The following is a 7,042-nucleotide window of genomic DNA, read 5'->3' as shown; positions in this document are numbered from 1 at the left end:
TATACCGCAAACTGTCTGGGATTCGAAATTTGCGACAAAGAAGCGTCATTGCTGCAGCGGGCCTTGAGCGTACTGGAATCCCGCATGAATTAATGACTCCTGTAGAAACTGCAGTAAATCAGGCTCTTTTGCGGGAAACGCCAGTGGTGCTGCCCCTTGATAATGCGTATGCGCACCCACGATGCCTTTCGGGAGAGCAGGCACAGCTGGATGCGTAAAACGTTGCGCTGCATAATGATGAGGCATGTCATCGAAGAACAAAACAGATACAAATTACCCAAGCTGGGAATCACAATATGCTTCCCAAATACACACGAGTTTCATGGAAGACCCATAGATATATCATTTAACCACAGCCCGACACTGCTCAAGTGGAGACTGACTTCCAGGGGCTTGAAGGCGGCAACGTTACATGGTGAATTAAACGAGCTCTTCGCACTGAACAGGGTTCGACTGCTCAGTGCGAAGTTCAGTTCGACTGTTCAGTTTATATATATATATATATATATAATATATATATATATATATATATATATATATATATATATATATATATATATATATATATATATATATATATATATATATATATATATATATATATATATATATATATATTTATATATATATATATATATATAATGGCAACAGGAAAAGTTATATCAAACTTCAGAAGGACATTTACTTTGCGCTAAGAAGAGTAATGACATGCTTCTTGCAGCAACGTCCCGCCCGCCGATGTGCTGGCGACCTCACCTCTTTCAGTATCTCTCAATAAAATTAAGGTACAGTTGATTTGTTGCGCTATGATCTGTATTTGTTGCGCTGTGAATTGGAACATTTACGCAAGATTTTGCAGGGAATGATCTCTGTGTTCGATAGAACCAATAATTCGAAACATCCGGCTTAGATATGGCTGGTCTCGGGTGTAGTTGGTATGATGCTGCGTCTCGAATTTAACGAAAGTGAAACTGCATGCCCCCTCTGCGTCGGGTCGAGCCTGCACATTTCAGTACCCAGAGACTATCAAGAACAATCTTACACGCGCAGTATAAAATATTTGGTTTCTTTAAATACGCTTCTTACCAATGCTTCTATCACTGACAAGTGAATGTGCACATGCATAGACTGACTTTTTTCAAAAACAGGATTTCAACGCCTGCCTGTAAGATAAGAGATCAGGTTAGTTCAGGCGTATTGTGCGGTTGGGGCGTCCTAGGTGAGATACGGACACCCTATCGATGAGGTGACGCTCAGCGCGCACTGAAATGCTTCCTGTTCTTACTGATTTTTGAGCCGCCGCGGTGGCCCAGTGGTAATGGCGTTCGGATGCTGACCCGAAGGACGCGGGTTTGATCCCTGCCGCGGCGGTCGCACTTCGATGGAGACGAAATTCTAGAGGCCCTTGTGCTTACAGTGCGATGTCTGTGTACGTTAAAGAACCCCAGGTGGCCAGAGAACTTCACTTCCAGAGAACTTCACTACGGCGTCCCTCATAGCCTGAGTCGCTTTGGGACTTTAAACGCCCATAAATCATGTTCTTATTGATTTCGTCACGTGTGGCTCGCTGCTGTCTGCGACTTCAACATGACGTTAGGACCCGCAACAACGCCATGTTGAGCTGCAGATTAGAACACTGCATGTGCCTCATTTTGAGGCCCAGGCTCGGCCCGGGCCCGAGGCTCAAAGCCCGAACTCAGTACTGGCCCGCAGCTTCAAGCCAAGGGCCAGTCCATACCCGGTAAACTATCGCTTTCCTGAACCCGGGCCCGGCCCGCGAAGCCCAACGGGAGGACCGTGCCCGGGCCCGTTCCCGGTAGCAGTGCAAGAGTTGGATTGCCCAATGGATGCAAGTAGACCCATACAAGTAAAACTGGGCCGACAAAGGTGCTTAAGAGATAAGAAAGCTGGAAGAACTGGATTGGTAAAGAGACAAATAAGACAAGATGTGGTGGGTTCGCATGTTCATTATCTTGAACAATGATTTCGTCTGTCCGTATGTGTGAAAGAGCCATCCCGACGAGAGGATCCTGCAACGGGGAAATAGACAGCCCGCAGCAGCATGACGACAAATACAACCTCTCCTGAGGTTGGTTCCGAAATTCGGCCGGTGTTTGACATTCATGAGACGGTTTCTCCCACTCCATCAGATGTTTCTGTTGGGCTGGCTTTTATGGCGCATAAGCGGGTGAAGCTATCTGTATGTCCCAAGCACGGGGTAAAAAAGTTGATCTGCAGTTTGGTTGCTGCTCGGCCGGAAGCGCTCGTGCCATGTGGCCTTTCGAAGGCGTCGCAGGTTGAGGAGGTTTATTACGCACCGAAGGCTGTTTCACCGAAGCAATCTTGGCGAAAGTTACTTTGTAGGAGTGTTAAACTATCAGGGTAAAATTTTTAGCATGTTACAGCCACTGTACGCACGTGAAAGTCGGTTTAAACCACCGATAGGTTTCTACTCGTATCGGGTGGTAAAATAGGTAACTGGACAAAAGGTGTGTAAGTACCGAAGATGCTACACAGGTAAGCTGCGCCTCACCAAGGCCAGCTTCAGTTAAATAGGTAGGCAGTGGAAAAGCTTTGGGAGTAAGAATGATGATTAACCTAAAGGAACAAGAAATTGATCAGAAATTACAAAGCGCGAAGCAGACGGGCAGAAACGCTGTTATTCATGACACAAACGCAACCGGTTTGGTGAAATGGCTGTTGACAAAATGAGCATGTTATGTATATAATGGCATTCGATGAAACCTTCAGGACTATGGTTTCATGGCAAGGCTGGCGAGAAGTAAATTCGCTTTCATTGCTTAATACCCTGCAGAGTAATTGCATTTCCCGACATCCCTGTGGGCGCCTCATGGGCTGCTTGATTTTACATTTAAAAGCGGTGGGAGCGGTCTGATGGCTTGTGACCGCAGTGTTACCGGCGTGATAAGTGACACGCCAAGTGACGTCAGCAGTGGCTGTACAAAAAGCGAGCACCTGCATGAGCGCAGCCAGAAAGCATCCGAGCTGTCGTCCAATAAAGTACTACGCAACCTTCCTATCGCTTCTTCCTTGCCGGGACCCGCGAACACCACAACTGGCGACGAGGATGGCGGAAGCAAGGCAAAACGCTGGAAAGAAGCGCTGAAGCTTGGCAAACGAAGTACCGAGGCAACAGCCTGAAGAGCAGGGCTGGATTCAAGCGTACCTACGACCAAAGGCGGCAAGACGTCCGAGATTGCAGCCTCCAGTCACATTGGTGAAGTAGAAGCCTTCGACGAAACTGTGAATGACTGGCCATCTTACGTAGAACGCCCAATTTCTTTTTCACAATGAACAAAGTTCAGGAAGACCTCAAAGTGCATGCTTTTCTAAGCGCCAATGGGCCGAAGTCGTACAGCCTCTAGAAATCTTTGCACCAAAAAGCCGTCGGAAAAGACGTTCAAGGAACTAACTTAATTGCTTCGCAATCACTTCACTCCGAGTGTGCCTGTGATCGCAGAGCGAGCAAAATTTCACAGATGTCAGCTACAACATGAAAGTATCGCACAGTACGTAGCCGAGCTCAGAAAACTCGCTCAGACCTGTGAATTCGGCACATTTTTGAACGAATTGCTTCGTGACAGGTTTGTGTGCGGTTTATTCCGCACGACATTCAGCGATACTTATTTGGAGAAGACAAAACGCTGACATTCCAAAAACCGTTTAGCGCGCACTTGCTTTGGAGGAAGCTAAGAAGAATGTTCAGGAAGCGCACGCTAGAGAAGCTGTGGACGACTTTCACAAAATGAGCGCTGAAGGCTCAGCCCAAAGAAAGCATTCATTCGAGTGTTATCGCTGCGGCTCTGAGAAGCATTTTTCCCGTGCCTGTCCGCATATCGCGAATAAGTGCACAAACTGCGGCAAGAAAGGCCACGTTCAACGTGCCTGCCGTGGTCCCAAGCAGAAGCCAACGAGTTCAAGGAAGTGGATACGCACTCTTAAAAGTGACGACACGGGAGACGTCCAGATGCTGTCTCGGAAAACCCGGCGTCCCATTACCATCGACGTCAAAATTCAAGGTGTATACCCTTGCGTATGGAGTTGGAAACAGGCGCTACGGTGTCCGTAATATCAAGGCAACAGTTCAAGACACTTAGACTGCCTTTCAAACTCCAACCGACGGAACTATTACCGAAAACATACACAGGAGAAGTTGTCCAGCCCTGCGGCGTCTTCAAAGCAGCCGTAGGTATAAGAATCAAGTCCATGACCTTCCGTTGTACGTCGTAGACTGCGGCGGACCAGCTCTTCTAGGACGCGAGTGGCTCGAAATTTTGCGCTTGGACTGGGACGAAACCTGCCGTTTGCACAAGCTATGCAACGATTCGCACCTTGGCGCAAACCAAGAGAGCTACGGCATGCTACTGATAGTACTCCTCGACAAATATAGCACCATTTTTGACGACCCCCTTGGCAAAATAGAAGGCGAGCAAGCTACCTTATTTCTTAAGAAAAAACGTCCAAAGTTTCTCAAAGCTAGAAACGTGCCTTTCGCGCTGCGTTCCGCAGTGGAGGAAGAGCTGCGAAAGCGGGAGGAGATGGGCGTCATTACGCAAGTTTCTACTAGCGGGTTTTCCACACCTATTGTGCCGGTTGTTAAAAAGGACAAGACAATACGTGTGTGCGGAGCTTACAAGACGACTCCGAACCCTGTTTTAGACAGAGCAGTTCCCTCTCCCTAGACTTGATGAGACACTATCTGCACTTGCCGGAACGCGGTACTTTTCGAAACTGGATCTAAAGAGAGCCTTCCAACAAGTGGAAATGTCGGAGGACTCTAAAAAGCTTCTCACGTTGAATACGCATAAAGGGCTGTTTGCTGTAAACATGCTACACTTCGGAGTCACCTCAGCACCTGCGTTGTTTCAGCGAGTTATGGATAACATATTGAAGGGACTACCAGGAGTAATATGCTATCTAGACGACATTCTTGTGACAGGAGCTACTGCCAAGGAGCACCTAAGAAATCTTGAAGCTGTGTTTCAAACACTAGCGCGAAAAGGTGTCCCAGTCAAGAGCCAAAAATGCGAGTTTATCAAGAAAAGCCTTCAGTATCTTGGGCATGTCATCAGTAAGACTGGCGTCAAACCAACCAACGAAAAAGTTGCTCTCCTGAAAGCCCCGGCGCCTAATAACGTGGCACAGCTGCACTACCTACTTGGTTTCATTAACTACTATGGCAAGTTTACGCCGCAACTGGCATTGCTTGCAAAACCCTTCTACAGATTGCTACAGAAGGACGTCTCCTGGTCCTGGGACCGAAAATGCGAGGACTAATTTCAAGCCATCAAAGCAGTGTTGTCATCAGCCGAAGTGCTTGCGAACTACGAACCGGCACTACCGCTGAAGCTGTCGTGCGATGCGTCTGCGTACGGCCTCGGCGCCGTGTTATCGCACGTTATGGAAAACACGGTAACACCAATTGCTTACAATTACAGGACTCTATCAAAGGCAGAAGAAAATTATAGCCAGATTGAAAAGGAAGCGCTTACCCTAATTTTTGGCTTCAAGAAATTTCACTTCTATATTTATGGCTGTAAATTTACGTTAAATCGCTCATCATACACCGCTACAAAAAATTCTTGGCCCGAAGAGCGGCATCCCAGCGATAGCTGCCTCAAGACTACAACGGTGGGATGTAACGCATTCAACTTACAAGTATAACCTTGTCTACCGAAAGCCAGCCGACAACGGGGACGCGCATTGTTTTTCGCGACTTCCGTTAGGAACAACGGACGGTGAGGACAACAGGAGTGGGACATTTTGTGTGCTTCGCTTGGCATCTCTTCCTGTGACAATCAAAGAGATCGCGCGCCACACAGCTCGTGATCGTGTTCGCTGCCCAGTTTTAAACTTCACCAAGAAAGGGTGGCCTTCGCATATTGATAAATTGATGGAACCCTGCTTTGACAGACGCAGTGAAGTGACTGTCCACGAAGGATGTCTGATGCATGGAATGCGGGTGGTCGTGCCACTAAAGCTACAACATCCAGTTTTGGAGGAGCTACACCAGGGACATCCAGGTATCGTGCGAAGCAAGGAACTCGCCCGAAGCTACGTATAATGGCCATGTGTGGACAAAGACCTCGAAAATCTAGTGAGACACTGCATGCCATACCTGCAGCTAGCAGCGCAACATGCCTCAAAAGGCGCCATTGCACTCGTGGTCGTGGCCTACGCGTCCATTGTCACGTGTCCATACTGACTTTGCGGGCCCATTCAGTAATCGTATGCTGCTAGTGCCTGTAGACGTGCATTCAAAATGGCCAGAGGTGTACTTCATGACATGTGCGTCGGCGCAAGCAACCATAGCAAGATTACGCGATTTGTTCGCTCAATACGGTGCGCCGGAGACAGTTGTAAGTGATAACGGCGCACAGTTCACATCGTCAGAGCTCAAAGCGTTCATCAAAGGGCACGCCGCTCGGCAAGTTTTCGCTTCTATCATTCGAGCGGCAATAGACTGGCTGAAAAGTTCGTGCAGACGGAAAATAGCGCCTTACGCAAAGGCCCGGCAACAGAAAGCCTTGAAGAAACATCATCCAAATTCCTGATGGCACATCGGAACACACCGCATGCGACGACACTTGAGACACCGTCTTATCTTTTCCTTGGTCGGCAGCTGCGCACTCGTTTGGACGCTTCAAAGCCCGCCCTGTCGCATACAGTCAGTGCAAGCCAGTTCCAGCAAACGACGCTGCGAAGTGCTGATCATACTGTGTTTCAATTTCAGGAGCGGACCAAGAAGGCTCAACGCAACTATCTTTCAGCGCACCGGGCCAGTGTCTTATGAGGTCAAGGTGCAGACACCCAACGGATCCTGCACGTAGAGGCTACACAATGACCCTTTGCTACGAGCCTCGGCTGCGACGACGGCGTCCCCATTTTCGGTGGGGGAGGAGACCGACATCTGTTATCCAGAGCTTTCACATTGTCCGCCACCATCAACCACTGTCTCCGTAACTAGCCCTGCACCCGTGGTGAGCGGAAACAGCCCTACGAGGCGGTACTCTCAATGAGT

General features: G+C 48.4%; 1 pseudogene; it reads left to right on the top strand.

Moving 5' to 3' along the window:
• The first annotated feature begins 3,766 nt into the window (after nt 1-3,766).
• Nucleotides 3,767-6,814, top strand: LOC144114947 (uncharacterized; annotated as a pseudogene).
• The last annotated feature ends 228 nt before the right edge of the window (nt 6,815-7,042 follow it).

Source organism: Amblyomma americanum, chromosome 1 (assembly GCF_052857255.1).
Source record: "Amblyomma americanum isolate KBUSLIRL-KWMA chromosome 1, ASM5285725v1, whole genome shotgun sequence".
Classification (NCBI taxonomy): Eukaryota; Metazoa; Arthropoda; class Arachnida; order Ixodida; family Ixodidae; genus Amblyomma; species Amblyomma americanum.
This window is presented reverse-complemented; position numbering and strand designations above follow the sequence as displayed.